Source organism: Alexandromys fortis, unplaced genomic scaffold (genome assembly GCF_014885135.2).
Source record: "Alexandromys fortis isolate MF-2015 unplaced genomic scaffold, M_Fortis_MF-2015_v1.1 scaffold_6, whole genome shotgun sequence".
Classification (NCBI taxonomy): Eukaryota; Metazoa; Chordata; class Mammalia; order Rodentia; family Cricetidae; genus Alexandromys; species Alexandromys fortis.
The window spans coordinates 77,688-97,846 of record NW_026067902.1 but is presented as its reverse complement, the minus strand read 5'-3'; the positions used below and the strand labels follow the sequence as shown (position 1 = coordinate 97,846).

The 20,159-nt window shown below is 37.8% G+C and overlaps 1 protein-coding gene and 1 pseudogene across 1 annotated transcript in view; one reads left to right on the top strand and one right to left on the bottom strand.

Moving 5' to 3' along the window:
* LOC126496742 (ADP-ribose glycohydrolase MACROD2-like) overlaps nucleotides 1-20,159 on the top strand; it is a 93,952-nt gene that overhangs the window by 15,703 nt on the left and 58,090 nt on the right. The gene's annotated exons all lie outside the window — the stretch shown is intronic.
* LOC126496733 (PRAME family member 8-like) lies at nucleotides 11,925-13,223 on the bottom strand (annotated as a pseudogene).

Here is a 20,159-nt window from a genome sequence, read left to right as displayed (position 1 = left end):
ACTTAACACACCATTGTGTCGTGTCAGAATTTTGATTTTAGTGTCATATCTTAGAGATTAAATTAAATATCACGAAAACATTTTTTCAAAGAGTTTTGCGGTGACTGGGAGGGAGTAGCACATGCCTTTAATCCCAGCACTGGAGGCAGAGGCAGGCAATTGTCTGTGAGTTCCAGGCCAGCCTGGTCTACAGAGCAAGACAGCCGTGACTACACAAAGAAACCCTGTCTCAAAAAAAAAAAAAAAAAAAAAAAAAAAAAAAAAAAAAAAAAAAAAAGACCCCAACAAACAACAACAACAACAACAAAATAAAGACCAGAATTTTTGTTTTACATTTAGTGTTTGATTCACTTTGCACTAATTTTTGTGTATGGTATAAAGTAAAGTACGTTTTATTTCACATGTGAATATCCTGCTTTCTAGTATCTTTTATTTAAAAGTCTGTTCTTTTTAAGACCTTTGGCTAGTCATGGTACCCTTTTTGAAAACCAACTTTAAAATGTCCCATTATCTATAAATCTGGACTAATGCCTGTCACACTGCTTCGAATAATGTAGCTTTGTAGTAAGCTTTGAAATCATGAAGTTTGAGTCCTTTGCTTTGTTCTTTTTTAATTTTTCATGGTTAGTTGTATTTGATGTTTATGGAGATAATATGAGTTTTGATTTTTTTTTCACAAAAATACCTTCAGAATTTTGATAGAGATTGTGTTGAAGCTGTAGACTGCTTTGGGTAGTGATATTATCTTTGCTATGATTTACTATTTCAATCAGCCAGTGGTATGTCTTTCTGTTTATGTTGTTTTTAATTCTTAAAATAAGTTAATTTAGTTTTATGTGTAGACTCTTTGACCTTCTTGGTTAACTAGCTTTCTTTCTTTTTCAGGTCATTGTAAATGGAAATGTCTTAATTTTTTTATCAATGGTTATTACTTTTATAAATTCAACTGATATTTGTATGTAGTTTTGTATCTTGCAGCTGTGCTGAATTAGAGCTAATTATCCTTCTTTTCTGACTCTTGCTGTATATAATAAGTGTGAACAGAGAGAATTTTACTACTTTTCCACTTTGGATGCCTTTCATGTCATCTGGTGTGTTTTGCTCTGACTGGAATGTTCCAGTACTGTGTTAATGAGAAGTAGGAACAGTGGACATCTTTGCTTTATTCTGATTTCAGTTTTTTTTACTGTCGGGTGTGATGATATTTGAGAATTTTTAGGCTTCTATTATATTAATTTTTAGACATTTTGTACATTTCTGTTATGTTTAGGAAATTTCTGAAAGAGGATTGGATTTGGTCAAGTGTTTCTCTGTGCTATTCGAGGTAATAATGTAGTTGTTACTCTTCACTCCCCAGCCTGGAAATTTTAGTAGACTGTAGATTTCTGGAAATATATCAGTGCCATTTAGAGGTGTAGGCCTAGCAATGGCACCTGTGAGTTTCATTCACATTTTGGATCAAATATCAAGTCATATGGCATATTTGTCAAGAAGAGAGCAGACAGGAAACCAGTTTTTGTAAATATCAGTATGCCACACTACCGCTCACTTCTTAAATAATCATTCTATTGAAAACAGCTGCAGAATACACTATTGCTTTGTATTCCAGTAAAGAAGGAAAAATAAACATTGCCAATTAAACTATTGTGAATTCTTTAAAAATTACCAGTTTCAGTAAATATAAAAAGCAGAACTTTCTCTTTGAATCTATTCAGAACACTTTTGGATTTACTCAGTTATTCAATCACATTTTCCTTGAACATACATGGAAACGATTGAAATATATTGGTTAAGGTACTCACTCTTTAGATGTCTTGGCATTCAGTCCAGTGTACCTGAATGATTTTTTTTCCACCCCAGCTGTTGATGTGTATGTTTTTCCACAGAACATTGTTCTGTGGAGTTGAGAGAGTTGGTGATATAGTACTGCTTAAAAATTTACTCTACTTCTAGCTGAGATTTTTTTCTAAACCATTTATACATCTATTCTGCAATATTTAATGTTGGCATTTCCTAATATTTTCAGATTTTCAGCCAGTTAATGGGATTAATATCCTTTTCACAAGTGATCATTGATCTTCTTGTCTGAGTGCTGAGAGGATGCAGTTGTCTTACTATCACCAGAAATGGTAACTCTTATAAAGTAGGGCAAGCTGCCAACTCTAATAGCAGCAGTAATTGCCCTAATTGTATCGTAGCACCTGCCAACTTCACAAGTGTTAGTTTTAAAATAAATTTTTAAATTGGAACTATATAATAAATTTAAGTATAAATAAAATAAATTCAAAATTGTGTGTGTGTGTGTGTGTGTGTGTGTGTGTGTGTGTGGTGTGGTGTGTATTGGAGACAGGTTTCCATTATGTAGCTATGACTAAGCTAGTCCTTACAGTATAGACAGACTAATCTTGAACTCATGGAGATCCACCTTCTTTTGTCTCTTGAGTATTGGGATTAAAGGCATGTGGCACCTGATGGCTCAGTTTTTATATCTTAACATTTGGGGATTTTCCCTTTAATGATGCATAGTCTAATAAAAATACTGTTTATTTAAAGTTACTAGACTATATTTTAGCGCATCATGGGGTCTGTCTTGGGAAATGATACTATGTGGTAGGTGAGATGGATGACTACCTATTTTTAAGGGCATTAGGCAACATTTTGGAGCATTTGTTTGAAGTTATGCATCTGATTTTAGAACAATATAATAACACTTTTGGGAAACCAGTTTGTCACATGTGGAACTGACTCCTGAAAGTGCACTTTCTGTCATTGGAAATAAATATTCTGAGGGATTCTGGATGAAAATCAGTCAGGCATAGTCAAAACGATTTCTTCATGGTTGATGATTGAACAGATGCCTAATGTGCCTGACTTGACTGTGAGATTATTGTTCTAAGGTAAACTCACCTTGTATTTAGTGGTATTCCCTTTCTGACCGTTGTCGGTACAGAATAACATAGCAGTACTATTTGGTGCTCAAAAGACCTGTGAGTTTATTCAAAGGCAGTTAAATACAGAAATTATTCTGTTTATAATTAAATGGTTAAATACATTAAACCAGGCAATTCATTGCAGTGTTGATTGGCACAGTGGAAAAGTGGAACTAAGAAATGGTATTTTTTCCTTGGCTGATTTGCTTGTAAAATATTGTAAACTTGACTTTTCTGGAAGCACATTCTGTCGCTGATTTTCTTAGGATTTACCTGGTTTTAGGACCATTGTGAATTTTATTCATACTGGTAATAAGACAATTTTAGGGAAGTGACTCATGTACCTATCTACCCCTCACACACCTTAGCACTGTTTTTTGATTTGTTTAGATAGATCTTGACAGAGCAGAAGGTATGCTTCTTATAAATCTGTCACTGTGACTTACCATTGTTTTCACTCCCCACCACTCCTAATTTGCTTTTTTCGTTTGTAATCCCCAACCACTGTTGTGACTTTATTGATGAATTATGAGCTGAGAGTTGAAAACACTGTCTTAAAGAAACAAGTCGGTTGAAGCTGGAGATGCCACTCGGGATAGTGTTCTTGCCTGAAAGGCAAAGCTGTGGATTGAATCCCTGACATCATCATCAGTGCTGTGAGTTATAGGAATAATAATTAGGCAAAGCTGTGGGTTAGATCCCTAGCAGTATAACAACAAATGATTAAAATAAATTAAAAGGTCAGGTATATGTGAAGCATAAAAATGCAAAGCAATACGGTTTCTGTCTTATAGCTGTCTCTATCTATATCTGTATCTGTATATCTGTATGTAAACTCAAAGAAATCTAACATGGTGATAAATACCAAACTTTGGTTTCCTTTGGGAGGAAAAGGAAGGCATTGTTTTCTTAATACCGATTAAAAATTTCCTTACATTCGATAGTGAATAAATAGCTATTTATTCAGTAATACTTTATACTTCTTTGTATACTTAATCTGCTTTATAGTATTTTTTTTTAAATAGAGGAAGGCAGGAGATGTAGTTCAATTGAAGATTGTTTGCCTCTCATGAACTAAGGTCTTGAGTTCTACCTCCAGCAAAAGGAAGTAGTAAGAAGTGACATTGATAGTCAAACCAAATTTACTTGTAGAAAGTACACGGTAAAATTAGTTAAACATTGTATGAGAAAAGTTTGAATAGAATAGAAAATGGGAAATTATTAGTCGAGAAATAGGAATTCTGGAAATAAATACAGTACACGTAACAAAGGTAGCAATTTGTAAATTAGTAAAATGAAACTTTCCTGATGTGGAAAAAAAACTTTCAAATAAGGCACACTGGAGAAAACTTCTGGTAAAATCAAACTTTTGGATTTCAAGGACCAATAACAAAGAAAAATAAAGTTTCCTGGTAAAGTTAAATGGGCCTAACTAAAAAATTATATGAGTGGTATTTGCTTCTTCTCTGTAACCCTTTATTTGCTAAGGAATAGTGGGAAAATTTCTGTCAATTCTGAGATGCAAGTGCCGTGATCCTAGAGTTCTGTGAAGAGTAAAACCTTATCAACTGTGAAGATAAAACATGTTGCTTCAAAAGGTCTATGAACTTCTGATACAGAGAAATAATTATAGTACGTAGAAGTACTAAGCAAAATGCAATGAATCAGAGTAGGGAGCTCTTGACCAAAAGAGAAATGTATGCATTAAGTATCAACATAAGTAAAAATTTCAAGCCCAAATAATCAGTTGAACATAAAGTTAAATCTAAGAATCGGTAAGAATGTACTTTTTACGGGCTATACATTTTTAAAGAAAATACTTCTAATAAAATGGTAGGCATGGAAGAAAAATGACAGTTGAATAAATTATAGATGATTCAGGACCACGTGTGCTAAAACGAATGGGAGTAGGTTGGAGGTTAAGGAAAACTGCACTGTGTAGTGTGCAATGTAAAGGATTCCTCTGTACAGAGTTGGAGGAGAAGGTATCTCAAATACTTGTTGGAAATTTGAGGAGAATTTCAGTTAAAGAAAACAAATGATCTGTTCATCAATACTCTCCCTATCTGTGCAAAAGAACTAAATATGTTTGAGAGATCAAGAAAGAAAAGCATGGTGGCATACAAGTGAAATTGCTGTGCTTGCAGAGCTTAGGAGGAAAGGTGGTTAGTTAGCTCAAGGCTTTCTGAGCTACATAGGGGATGTCTTGTCTCAGTGAACAACAAACAAGGCCAAGTGGCATTGTGCAAGAAGAACTGCACTGAGTAGTAAGAAAGCGTGACACTGGTGCCACATATTCTGGGAGTATTTCTTGATGATGCAAAACAGGCTGAATGAGAGGAACAGAGAAAACCACAATTGAAAGTGAAAAGTCTTAGAGGCTTGGTAGACCTCAAAGAACTGTTATCTATGGCTACTGGAGTCCAGGGGTTCTAGCCCTAACATGTGCCCATGCCCCCATGCGTGGTTGTACCCCTCAAGTGTTAAAATACTTCATACCCACATATAAACTAAACCTGAGGTGGAGTGTTGGGTCTAAATTGGAAGTAGATGGTTGTCTGGACAGACATTCTCAAACTAAAAAGGAAAAATACAAAAAGGAAAAGTACATAAAAGAATTAGAAGTAGAAATAAAAATTCCACTCACTGAAACGAAACTCCATTTGTATTCTAATGGGCTCAAAGGGTCTGAGTGAACTGTAGACTAACAAATTTTAACACTGCGGAGCAGCTTGTCCTCTGCTTTCCTCCTTTATATACAGAGTGTCAGCAGGAATGTCTCCAGAGCAGAGCTGTGGCTTCTGCTGTGCAGACGGTGACTCTGAAGATTTCTGTCATGTGTTGAGAGTGTTCACGGAGTGAGCCAAGGTGGAACTTAGCCCTGTAACAAACTGTTGGAGAATGACAGTGCGTGGACCTGTGGGAGAAATGTAGTAAGATAGCTCTGGAGCATTATTAATAATTCTGGTTATCATGGCTAATATAAAACTTAAGGGGAAAACCTTACAGAAAGCCAACGATACAAAATAGAATGTTAACAACAATAAAGAATATTCCTAGGAATTGGAACAGGGTAAAAAATAAGTAGAACTTAATTTTTTTTCTCAAAATTGTTAGTATAAAATTGTCAAAAAGGACTTTTTAAAAGATGAAATATGCATAGGTCCAAGAAACTAAAAATATGACTGTTAAAGTCTTCAAAGGAAGGAGTGGAAATTGAATTATCAATGTAGAAATAAAGTTGAGTTTAAAGATAAAAGTAACACGGGGCATAGAAATCAGCTACTTCAGTCTTCAGAGGAGACAGGAACAGAATAGAAAATAAGAAATAAAGCAAAATTCCTAGTGGTCAATGAATTATGCATTAATACTAAAATGCGTGAGTGGTACTGATAATGCACTTATAAGAAAATAAGCCAGGATATATTGTGAAGAAGAAAGATGTGAGAACCGTGTGGTAATACGACACTTATGGTCAGAAATTATGTGCAATTTCATAAAATCACAGGACAGTGGACATGAAATGTTAATAAGATCTTCCTTTTGAGAAAAACAATGGAGAAATAAGGAATATTTTTTCCGTTTTTCTTAACACAGTGTTGTTCTGTAAGAAATGCTCGACTCAAAGTAAAGGTTACATTTGAATTAGAAAGGAGGATGACATCATTCGGGTAGCAGTGGTGATCTGGACCTCTTTAATAGTTGCACAAACCTGTAGCTTCTTTATAAAATACAGTTTTCCATTACTCTTAAGAAATTGTTTTTTGAAACTCACATAAGTATTTTCAAACATTTCTCTGCAACATTTTATTTTTGCATAGAGTATTACTGTGGGGATGACCAATAATTCCCTTTTTCATTTGGATTTTATGCATGGTATATTTATAGAGAATACCTTAAAATACTGATTTTTTTTTCTTTTTTTGGAAAGAAGGTTCCATACTGTAAAACAGGCTAGCCTGGAGTTCACTCTGTAGCTGGCATTGAACTTATGGCTGTAGTATGAAAGAGCGACCGGGCTGCGTTCTGCCACCCAGCTAGCTTTACCCCGAAATAATTACATGGAAACTGTATTCTTTTAAACAATGCCTGGCCCATTAGTTCCAGCCTCTTATTGGATAGCTCTTACATATTGATCTAACCCATTTCTAATAATCTGTGTAGCCCATGAGGTGGCTTACCAGGGAGGATCTTAACCTGCATCTGTGTCTGGCAGGAGAATCATGGCGACTCCCTGACTCAGCTTTCTTTCTCCCAGCATTCTGTTCTGTTTACTCCACCCACCCAAGGGTTGGCCTATCAAATGGGCCTAGGCAGATTCTTTATTAATTAACCAATGAAAGCAACAGATTAGAAAGAAATCACTCCCACATCATATGGCAATCCTGCCACAGCCTGTTGTGTGCTGGATTAACAGATATGAGCTGTTGTTGCTTTACTCACAAAGTAATAATCTCTAGCATTTTTTTGTGGAAATGAGTCAGAATCTGTATGATAAAACAATGAATCATGAAGAAAATGTCCAAGAGAATGAGTCGTGATTCTCAGGCATATTCTTGTGGTTTGTTTTGGGTTCTGTGTAGGAATTGCTCAGTATTAAAATAATAGTAATGAGAATAATCACAGAGGTGTGAAGGTGGTACTCTGGACTGCCGGAAAGGCTCCACCCCTGTTTTGAAGAGATGGATATAGTCCTTGGTCTTGATATGCCACATCGACTATAAACTTCTGAACCCTCCACCATCATTCAGGATGCATCCCTAATGATTGGAGAAATGGTGGAGAATGTCATGGGAGAGACAACCTGCGGATCCTTGCCTGAGACAAGTTATAGAAAGAAAGTTTTACAGGTATTATTCTTCTCGTCTCTTTTGCTTGGTGACTGTGCTTTTACTGGATAGAACAGTTATTTATTTTTTAATGGACGAGGTGGGCGATCTTGGGGAGTTTTGGAGATGGATGGCAGTGATAGAAGGGAGAATCGGTCTTTTCTAAGAGTAGTAGAAATTTTATAAACATATGGGACCATTCTGTTTTTGTACTGCTTTTATTATCATAATAAAGAAGGTTGTGTCATCGTTCTTGAAGTACAAGCTTGAGTTGGTAGTAAGATTCACCAGGAACGTTTAGGTATATAACATGCAGACTTCATAGTAATAGCTATCAAAAACTTCCAAAAACCGGTAGAAAATGTTTAGAATTGTAAATTATATTTTTTTTTTAAAAATTTGAATATGTACTTTAAAACTTAACTTGTGACAAACTTTATTATCTTTCCTTTAGCTGTGTTAATTGGCTGCTTAACCGTTTGACACCCTGATTTACTTCCCAGACATGACAATGTTTTAACATAGCTATGTGTTTTAATTAAGTGGCCAATTAACTGCAGCTCCTTAAGTCTCACTCTCTTGATTTTTCCCTAGAGTAGTGGAGATTAAGTGCCCAGAGTCTAGGAAATGACTTTTATGATAGCTCTAGTCTCACTACAGCTTAAAATAGTACAAACTTATTTGACTGTGTCAGGAAAATGTGTGGAAATTTTCTACAAATAAGCTTTACTATTTAGTGTATGATCATTTGTAATTCGAAAGCTACCCTTTTAGACAGAGCAGTTGGAACTGACACCTGTAACAACCTGTACATAAAACTGGCCAAGGTAAAATAAAACTACACACTAGTAAAAGTTTATTCTTTTTTTTTTTTTTGGCTTTTTTTTCCTCCAGGAAGAATAAAGAATTGTAGCTTTTAAATGAGAGAATTTTGTATTATTTTTATCTTATTTGTTTATTTGTTTGTTATTTTTTTTTCTAGCTTGGGAAGTAGAAAAAGAGACCTTTATCTGATCTTGTCTCCCAGTCCGTTGTGAATCAAGAAAGACGCATTGAAGACTCCTTTGAGAAGAGTCCACTGTGAAGAGGGGCAGGCAGACAGCAAGGGTGATAGAAATGCGCAGTTCTGTTGTGAGCATCCTGAAGGCAAGCAGACAGCGAGAATGGAGAAACACACAGTTCCGCCACGTGTTTATCATGGCCTTCTTGGAGTCAATGCTGAGAACTGAGAAGGGAGTGAATTTAGAAATGACTGAATTTTGTGAGTTTTAAAGAAGAAAAAAAATGCTGTTCTTTTAGTGTGGACAGGCAATTGGACTTCAGATCTAGGACTGTGTGTCCTTACTGGATATAGTCATCAGTCTTGAACTTGCAGAAACACTTCTTTGTCCTCCATGAATGACGGCAGCTGTCTTTCACTTCAGCGGTGCTTCCAAGATGAATACACATAAATAGTGTGTGCCAAAACCAAAAACCTACAGTCTGTGTGTTTATCACTAGAGCTTTCTAGTGTACCCCCCTTGTATTTGAAAAATTTATGCTACTCAACCTTAATTGTAACGATTTGTCAATAAATGACCTTCCAAAAGAAATATGATTCATATTCATGTTTTGATCAGTTCTCTAATTTGTACCCATAAACAGCTTGATAAAATTGTAATTTAATTTTTTTCATAATGAGTGTGCAGTTTATGGTACAAAACTTACTGTTTGTTTTTCTTCAGACTTTTCTGAGACTTTATATTACTTTTATATATTTTACAGTAACAATTTTAATACTAACTGTATTGTGATATCAGAGAAGATGATTTTAGTAGAATATATTTTATTTCTTCTTTGACAATCCCATACATGTAAACAGTGTATTGTGATTATATTCTTTCCCAACTCCCCACTCTCATTCCCCCTAAGTATCCTCATCCTTCTTTCAAGATGATATCCTCCTCCTCCTGTGATTCTCTGAATCCAATTAGTGTTGACTTGTGTTATTAGCTTGCTCTTGTGCAAGTAACCATAGCTACAGCAAGTTCACAAGTGGTAGCAGTTATGCCGTGTCTAGAGATAGTCTTTCACAGTATTCCTCCTCATCCTTTTTGTTTACCTTTTTTCTCCCCTCCCTTCTACGCACGTTTCATGAGCCTTGAGTGGAGTATGATAGTCCCATTTAGGGCTTAGCACTTGGTAGTCACCTACTCTCAGCACTTTGGTCAGTTAGGAGTCTATGAGTCTATGTGCTTGCTGCTGACTTTTGCTGAGAGAAGATTCTCTGACCAAGATCAAGGGCAACACTAATGTATGGATATAATCATAAATATTTAAAAGTCAGTTTAACAACATGTTCATTTAATAAAACAGTAATAGGAGGTTCCTCCTAGGATGTGTGACCTCCTGAGCGGTGGGCTTTGGACCAGGTTTACAGGACCAGGCATGGATTCCTTCTTCCTGCGGAGGATACTTTAATAAAAAGTGTTTGGTTATTGGAATAATCTTCATGATGCTATTACACCATTGGGCAAATCTTGTCTGGAAAGGTTACTTTAGTGTGCAACTGGGTAATACTATTACTGGCTTTTCTCACCCACCAGACTGTATAGCAACTCCTAGCATTATGAGAGATAGCAAAAAGGGTGTTTTCAGATCAGTTTAAGTCTGATTTCTTGATGTCTTGTAACCAAAGTGTATTGTGTCTTTGGTCATGGGATCTTTTTTTTTTTTTCTTTCACACACATTTATTTAAACAATAAAAATTCCCCTGAATCCAACATATACCCAGAGCAGTGTAATGCTTTAAAAGACTCATAGTGGGGGCTGGAGAGATGGCTCAGTGGTTAAGAGCACTGACTGCTCTTCCAGAGGTTCTGAGTTCAATTCCCAGCAACCACATGGTGGCTCACAGCCATCTATGATGAGACCTGACGCCCCCTTCTGGCATGCGGGCACACATGGAAGGAATGCTGTGCACATAATAAATAAATAAATAAATAAATAAATAAATAAATAAATAAATAAATAAATCTTTAATAAAAAAGGTTCATAGTGGTAGAACATTTGCCTAGCATGCAGATTCCTACATTTAATCCCCCAGTATTACTAATAGCCACCTACCCACAGTGCAATAGGACTAGTCAAGAGGTTTGTAACAGCTGTAGACCCAACACAGGTCAGATGATGAACAGATCTGTTTGTGGTGGTCAGCTGTGACCTAGGTACCTTAGACAACAAAGATGTTTCTTAACTACTCTGTCTGCTTTACTGATTTTCTATTTGGTTGGCTTTTCAAGACAGGGTTTCTCTGTGTAGCCCTGGCTGTCCTAGAACTCACTCTGTAGACCAGGGTAGGCTCAAACTCAGATCTTCCTGCCCCTGCCTCCTGAGTGCTGGGATTAAAGCCTTGTGCCACCGTCTCCAGGTCTTGTTTTACTGATTTTCAAGCACGGTGTATGGTTGTTGCCTATTTAAAGTTTAAGCCTATCTCTTGCCATTTGGGTTTTAGTGGTCCTCAGCACCTGGCATCACCATCTGCCGGCTCTTTTCATTCATCTTGGTTAAAGTTGTCCAAAATCTGTACTGCCCTCTGGAGAACTGTGGCCTTCTTAGATGGGTGGGATTGATGGCAGATACATTCTCTAGGGCTCAGAACTGGAAATGGAAGGGGTAGCTGATGGTGGCTATGTAGGCCTGCAAAGCTATAACAATAATCATGGTGTATTCCACCCACCCTGTAACATCAAGGAGAGAAGAATACACTAGTCATTTCTTTACTCGGGTCCACATCATAGTCAACACCCACAAGTGTTTCTTCATATGGATTTTAGAAACTTCACCTCTTATTTCTGAATGCACATGTCCTGAAGGTCCCATCAATTTCCAGGTCAATATTTCTCTTTCTAAGGTTGCCTTTGCTGCCTGATCCATCTCTTCCCCACCCCGCCCCCCCCAACACACTGAGACCGCAGGTTCTATGTTCTCTTCAGGATTCACCTATTCCATTAGGAACCTGCTTCTAAGAGCTAGAAGGAATCATTTGGTACACAAGTACCCAGCTGGATAGAACCATAGCCCTTTTGCAGCTTGTGTTCTGACTCACATGTCCACAAGGTGGACAGGGAACAATGCTGAACCACACTGTCTTGGTGTGTTTCAGGGGCTCCATTGTCCTCAGCTCCTAATGAAGCTGTTCAAGTCTCTTGTGGTGGGAAGCACCCTGAGCACCATATATTTCCCATGGGGTAGAATACATCTCCAGGCTTAAGCGGCTCAGCCAGCTGGTGTGGAAGAGCAGATGTTCCAGAACAGCCACAGATATGGGATTCTTTAAGTAGTTGAATGTGGTGATCTGGGAGCAGCTGCTCAGGGCAGGCAGGAGGGCACTGAGCTGGGAGTCCCATAATCCTACAGCTCTCCCAAGTCCAGGGTCTTCAGGGTAGCTGCGACTGTCTCTAGCAGGACTCAGAGGGGCTCAGGACTTATGTTGGTCCACATGAAACCACTTAGGTCCAGATGTTTGAGCTGACAGATGCCTGGACACTAGGTCAGGGACTTCAAGTCTGATTCTGAAAGCTCACAGTCAGCCATAGACAAAGTCTCCAAGGGGACCTTCAAGCACCTGAGCAATTGGTCCATTTGACCTTCAAGGAAGGAGACCAAGTCCAGGGAGAGCTTGCAGAAGCACTCCAGACTGAGAAACTGAGTGGTAAATTGGTTGATCTACTGCCCCTTCTCCTGGTGGGGGGAATGGGGACAGGTATGCAGATATGAGAGAGAAGGAACTTGCAAAGATTTCTCATTTGGGCCATATAAGGAGCAAAGCTGGCCAGGGTGGACAGTTTCCAGGTGCAGCACACTTCCATTTTCTCCATATAGTCCAGGTCCAGCATTTCCAGAACCTTCACAATGTTCTCGAGAACTATTGTGGAGATCTTCAGCTTCTTACAGTCCAGCAAGCCTTTTCTCCCTTCCAGCCGCAGTAAGAGGTAGAACAGGCTCGCACCCAGGGCTCTTGGCTTGAAGCACATGTCTATAAACACCTTCAATGACTCCTTGGAACCTCTGTCTTGTGTTTTCTTCTTACGCTCGACCTCTAGAGAGCAAGCAACTGCCCGATCTCTAGCCCATGTGTTCCAGAAGTCCTTGTGCAAAACACACAAACCCTGAACTCTCAGTTTGCGACTCCTAGGGTGAACCTTCTGGTCAAGCAGTGTATCAGTCCCATCCAGTGTGGTTCATAAGGTCTCCAGGTAGGGTGCCTTCATCTTCATCAGACCCCCTAGTGGAGACAGGGGAAAGGTTAGATCTGCACCATCACCTTCAGGATCATAGACCATTTGTGACTGAAGGCCTCCTTGAAGAGTGGTGGGAAGAGCTCCATGGGCAGGTCCTGCAGACCAGTGATGGCCAAGGACTCGTCCCTCAGCAGGTTCTGCATTGCCAGCTGCAGGGGTGTGGGTGTGGCCTGGAAGCCCATCCTCAGGGATCTGCAGGGAGATGATCCAGGGGGGTTCCCAAGCTGTCTGATGGAGCCACCAGAATACGTAACCAAGATACTCTAGCTAAAGGTACCACCCGTCAATGAGCAAAGGCAGGAACTGGGTCTTCGGCTGGCGATGTATGCAGAGAACCAGTGATCCACAACAGAGTCTCTGTGCTGCACTCCAGAGGCCAGGGTTCTCCTACTGAAACATAAAAAATGTCATTGTACTGTACTTCCTGGCCAGCTATAGGATCCTAACCATCTATTTCTGGTGGGAAAACTAGAGAATGTCAGTAGTCTGTGTTGTTTGAAGGGTCTTTCCCGATTAGTAACTTATAGGCAAGTAGTCCACATCAAGCGCTGAGAATTTTACTTAATAATCCATTTTCCATTCTTGCATGTTAACTATGTTCAAATTCTTTTTTAAAAAGAAATTATATTTTAACTTACAAAGTGGTGGGTTTTCTAAGGTTTTAAAAATATACACATACACACTTAGTTTTGGTAACTCAGTCCCAATGCCTTTTCTGTCTTCCTACCCCATCCCTGATAAACTTGTAGCCCGCAGTGTTGCTCTTCTTGGTTTTGATAATGCATGCGCTGCTATTTCCTCACCCTTCTAAAGCCTCTTCTTCCTCAGAAAGAGTGATTTGTATTAATTTTTATACTAAAATTTGACAAATTGATCTCAAATTTTGGAAATTAATATAATGGTATGGAAAGACTCTTATAAATTGATTTGTATGATGAAATGAAATGTGGGGATACTGTTAATACAATGAGATGTGGAGATATGAATGAAGAACTAAAACAGGAAAAACTGGCAAAAATCAGATTAAATAGGTAGACTTTCATAAATTAATTTAAGAAAAATTAGTTTAAGAAGTACCTGAAAGGCTGGGCGGTGGTGGTGCACGCCTTTAATCCCAGCACTGAGCTAGTTCCAGGACAGGAACCAAAAAAAAAAAAAAAAAAAAAAAAAAAAAGCTACGGAGAAACCCTGTCAAAAAAATAAAAAAAAGAAGTACCTGAAATTATTCCATAGTTAAGACCTTAATGTATATATTTACGCTATTACAGTTATTAGCTTGTGTCTAATTCAGCCTGGTAAAACCTGAACTCATCATCTTTCTAAGCCTGATGACCTTTGCACTTGCTGGAGAAATGTATCCAGTTGTTTGAAGTCTTGTACTACTCTAGTGACAGCTGTATCAATTTCCTCTATACTGCTAAGTTTGTTTCTTTTTCTTTCTTTTTTTTTTTTTTTTTTTTTTTGGTTTTTCGAGACAGGGTTTCTCTATGGCTTTGGAGCCTGTCCTGGAACTAGCTCTTGTAGACCAGGCTGGCCTTGAACTCACAGAGATCCACCTGTCTCTGCCTCCCGAGTGCTGGGATTTTAAATGTCTTCGCTTCTATTTGTATCACTCTTATGGTAAACATTTACTGGGATTATAATGGCGGTCTCACTTATCCACTAAAGCTTACCCAATCTATAGGCTTCTCCCTAGAAGCTAAAAGAAAAAGCAGATCTAATTGACCCTTGCCTCCTTTTCTCCCCCTTGAAATTTATCTTCTATAAAGGACTCATTCGTGGGCCTTTTATGACAGGGAAAGATCTTTGAAAACACATAGCTTTGCCTTCATTTTACCATGGTATCTTCTAGCAAGTTTGGAAAATGACCCTGCCTTAAAGCCATCCTGAGCACTTTATGTTTATGGTTTTTAACCTGACACACATGTGGCTTTTGCTATAGTCACCTCTCCAACATCGCCTCTCCCCACAAACCTTTTTTATATAGGATTATTCAAAACACTTTTATATTTATTTTAATTGTATGTTTACTTTTTCTTCTATTAGACTTAAACCTTATCAGTGGCATATACTGCCTTATTTTTTCTTCTCTATGTTTAGTATTACATCTAATAATTGGTATGAATTGATATTTGTGGAAATAATTCTTGTAGCTCTTTAGTGATGGAAAGATAAAAATTGCATTGTGAAAAAACTATTTCCTGCTTTGGATTCCTGAATAATCTTTTAAATTGGCCTTTATGAGCACAGTGTTTCACAGTTAGTAAATACTTAGTAAATGATGAGTTAGTTGATCAATTTGAAATAAAAATTGGAAGTAAATATGATGGTGTTTACAGTTTTCATGTTCTGTTTTCATTGCTGGTTATTACAAGAAAATTCTGCAGTGCATATTTTCAATTATTTTTCTTTCTCTTTCTCTCCCTCTCTCCCTCCGTCTCTCCCTCCCTCCCTCCCTTCCTTCCTTCCTTCCTTCCTTCCTTCCTTCCTTCCTTCCTTCCTTCCTTCTTTCCTGTCTTTTTTTTTTTTATAACTTTTGTTTGTTTAAGACAACTTCCAATAGTCAGTTTTCTCCTTCTGCCATATGGCTCCTGGGTCAGAACCTGGGTGACCAAATTTGGCAGCAATTGCCTTTACTCACTGAGCATCTTGCTGGCTCAGTTGTTTGCTTTTAAAACTAACTTTTGAGTGGAGTTTGTTTTTCTTTTCCTCAGTAAATATCCAATTTGGTTCTCTTTTCTTGGTCAATACAAAGGTGGTATTTCCTGTCTGTGATATGACTTGGTTTATAAAAGCCATTGCAGCTGAGATGTAGAAAAGACAAGGTAATCACTGGAGAGAGTATGACATTGTCCTTCCTGTGAATAGAAGATATTGCTGTTGGAACACTGGTGAAAATTGGAATTGCCCACTTTACAAAATTGCCAATTAAATGTAATATTTAATTAGTATCCCCTTTTCTAGGCTGAAAAGTAGATGTCATTTAGACTTAATTGGTGTCTGCTTGGAAAGTTAATAATTGGTAGTTTTAGGTATTTTCATGTTGTCTCTGTGTGATACTAATTTCTAGTATGATTTATTCAAGATTCACTTATTCTTTATTAAATAAGAACTGTCTGTGGCTGTAGTTTAGTGGTGAAGACTTTCTCAGCCCAGGAGCCCTTGGGCTCACGTATAATGCTGCAAAGGAAATAAAAACAAACCAAGAAAGTAGATAGAGTATTGTGCAAATATTGTTTCATCAAAGCTGTTAAGATAAGCAGAAACAGCTTCATAGACACTGAAATGTTTTACTCTTACAGTCATATCTTACCCTGAAGCCAGGATAAAGGATTTAGTAAAATTGTATTAACTACAAATCTGCTTTTCAACAACAACCTGTTAAACTCCTAATGTTCATCTTTTCATCATTTTGCAGGTAGGAAGTTTGACTCTCCTTGAGAGAACGAATTCATCATTAAATACTGTTCTTTCTCCTTTTTATCCTCAGAGATTAGTCTCCAGATTACTCATTGGTGATTATACAGCTCTTTCTCTGTCAGAAGGGTTCACTTACAGTTCTGAAGACTTGAACCTCTCACTCCCATCCCACCCCCACAAGTTCACACAACATCAGGCACTTCAGCTACCCAAGACAGCAGCCCTCCTACCTTGAAACTGTATAAAAGAGTCTTGTCAGATGGCTTACTTTGTATGATGAATTTTCATTTTCCAGAAATAGCTCAAGGTGAATATTCCATTTGATAGTACTTTCTAGTTGAATTATTAAGTGTTCTTTAAATAAAATTGCCAGTCATCACCAGCTTTTTTTTTCTTGAAATAGGATCTTTAAGTTTAGCTTTCACATGTTTATTTATGCTAATTTGTATTTGTACTGTAAAGGGATAAAAGTGTGTCTTTTATTACTTCCACATAGAAATAGACCTCCCATAAATAGAAAACTGCAGTTTATTTTATCACGGCTGTTGTTGGTTTCCCCATCCCTGAAATCACCACCTAACCACTATAACTGCGCATTTTGGAAGGCAGACAGATCTTTACTTCCTGGAGCTTACCAGCTCTAGAAACAATTTTATTTTAGCTGTCACAACACCTTAGCCTGTCTCTGGAACGAATGCCTCCCTATGGAATATTCGGCGTGTTATTGGCAGTGGTCTGGTATTGGTTCCTGAAACTATATATTCAAGTTCTAATTCCCAGAACCTGTGGTGACCTAACCTAGCATAAGGACTTTTGTCTGTTTATAAGATTAATAGCACTGAGACAGGAGGGCATGTGGGTTGCCTGGTTGACCTAAGTCACTGACCAGTGTCATGGTGAGAAACAAGGGAAGAGACCAGAGCAGGACAGAACATGAGGTACCATGACCTCACAAGCCAAGAGACATTTGGAACCATCAAAAGGTGAGAGGTGGGAAGGATCCTCTCCAGAGCCCCTGAAGGAAGTGAAACCTGTCTGCTTATTGGGAGAAGTTCATTGTTTCCTAGGTTGTGACTCTTACAAGTAGGTAAAGTTCACTGAGTTAAGGAGAAGAAGGTAGGGTTCTTTGAGTCTGCAGGGTCATAAGAAAAGTGCCAAACTGTTTCAAATGACTTAAGTTGTCATGTCTGTCAGTGACTTGTTAGGTAAGCTCCTATTAGCGTTTACTGAGAGCCTGCTCCTTGATCAACTGCCTGCTAATGTAAGAAGGGATCTCTTATGGAAGATGTTTGTAGAGAGTGATTTCTGCCAGAGCTAAAAGCTTTCAAGGATGATTCTTAGAGATTACCAAGAAAACTTAGAGTAGATATGGAAGGGTGAAAAATTGTAAGAGTAGTCAGTTAAGGGTTTGGGTAGATGTGGACATCCCAATACTGTGGAGGAAAAGGCTTACCAAGTGCACATTGTTATAGTAACAGCCCATAGAAGACCGCAGGGCAGAAGATGCACCTGCAAAAATTGCAGGGGCTGTTTATTATAAGAAGTCCTCTTGGCCTTGGGTAGCCCCTTATCTTTGAGATAAAAGTGGTCTCCTGAAGTGGTTATATTTGACATTTGTAATTGAAAGGGAACATTATAGTAAGATTTGAGGAAGGACAGAATTTAAGATTTAAGCCCACGAAGTCCAATGAAGGAGTCAGCCTCAGTTTCCTTAAGAGATGTAGCGGGTGAGATGGGCATGGGAGGTGGCAGAGCTCTGATGCTCGGAGGGAGGTTGGTTCTGTAGAGAAAAGCATGAAGCACCCCAAGGAATTCACACTTGAAAACTTGGATATCTGTGTCTTATTAACAGCACCACTGATTTTGGAGACTGGTCAAACTAAGGCAGCTGTACTAGTACCAGAAGGAGAAAAAATGAGCAAGCATTTCTGTGTGATAGTCTGGGCATTGCCTACTGATAGCAAGGAAGGTTAGAAGTAATCCTACACTTTTGAGGTAAGGCGTTTCTCAATGCTCAGTGCTCTGACTGAAAAATCTATTTATAGGCACATGTTATAGTCCTATATATTGGATACAATATATTGGATAAAATTATTGGATACAATAATTTTATTACTGTTAAATATATATGTAAATCATAAAAATATAAAGATATATTTGATCATTTCAAATGGCAAGGGTTATATATGTTAAAGCCACTGTGGAAAACAGTATTTTATGTTTATACACTTTCACTTTTAATCTTACAGTGTCTGCTTTGTGAAACTTCAAATATTATCTATACATTGTAGGTTAAAAAAAAAAAAAACACCCAAAACATGGGCATAGATTTTCTTGCTTAATAATGAAATCGTGTTTTAAACATGCTCTAAAGTTATTCAACACAGGAACATGTTTTGTTTTACTACCTCAAAAACGAGCATAAAGGGTGGAGAGTTGTAGTTTTTGTGGTACTTCCTCCTTAAGCAATGTTTTTATAATCTTTGCAATGCTGCCCTCTAGTGATGACTGTCCAACATGCATAATTCCTGAGAAGTAGGCCCTGTCTCTGGATTTTGCTAGTTCTTTGCCTTAGCCTGTGTTTTTCCCTTCTCACTGAGCAGTTTTGTTTTTTTACGCTATGGTTTTTATTATTGAATGACATTAGGGTGATGTCATGATCTTTGGAGCAAAATCCAAAATTAATCATGAATTGTCACGCTTTCTTGTATTAACCTGTGTATTCCTTAATAATCATCAGCTTTATTCAGTTTAAAAAATTTACTCATTGAATGTAGAATTGTCTTAGAACATTAGTCTGCTCTGTAGATGAATATTTGTTTTTTAGGCCCTAATTTGTTTTGGACTGTATTTTTGTACTCTAACTGAATTAGTTTTTTATAGGCTTTTCTGATAATTTGGTTTTCTGCTTTCTCTCTCTGTATGTGCATCTCCGTTTGTGTTTGTGTATGTGTAAGTTTGCTGTTTGCTTTCTTGTGCAACTTTGACTAAATGCCTTTATATCTCTATCCATCCATCGATTGTCTGTCTGTCTGTCTGTCTATCTATCTATCTATCTATCTATCTATCTATCTATCTATCTATCTCTATCTAAAGTTTGTCACTATTTGACTTTCAATATAATAGGTGTGTAATTTCTGTAATTTCCTTCATCTAAAAGTTACTTCAAGGCCTGGATGTGACTCAGTTGGTAAAGTGCTTGAAGCACAAACGCGAAGACCTAAGTTTGAATCCTAAGCACCTATATAAAAGCAGGGCATGGTGACATGCGTCTGCAACCCAGACCAAACAGATCTCCAGTGTTTCCTGGCTAGTCAGAGAGTTCTGGGTTCTATGAGAGACTTTGTCTCAAGAAATAAGGTTGAGTTATAGAAGAGCAGCATTTAATGTTGACTTCTGGACTCTGTGCACACACACATGTACTACATAGCATATATCATAACAAAATAAAAACAAACTCTGAAATGATTTAAGGTATTTTAAAATTTTGAGATGTATGTGTTTAAAATGTTGCTAGAAGAATAAAGCTTGTGTGCTTTCCTCCCAAGAGTTTTTTTTTTTTTTTTTTGAGACAGGGTTTCTCTGTGTCTTTGGAGTCTGTCCTGGCACTAGCTCTGTAGACCAGGCTGGTCTCGAACTCACAGAGATCCGCCTGCCTCTGCCTCTCGAGTGCTGGGATTAAAGGCGTGCGCCACCAT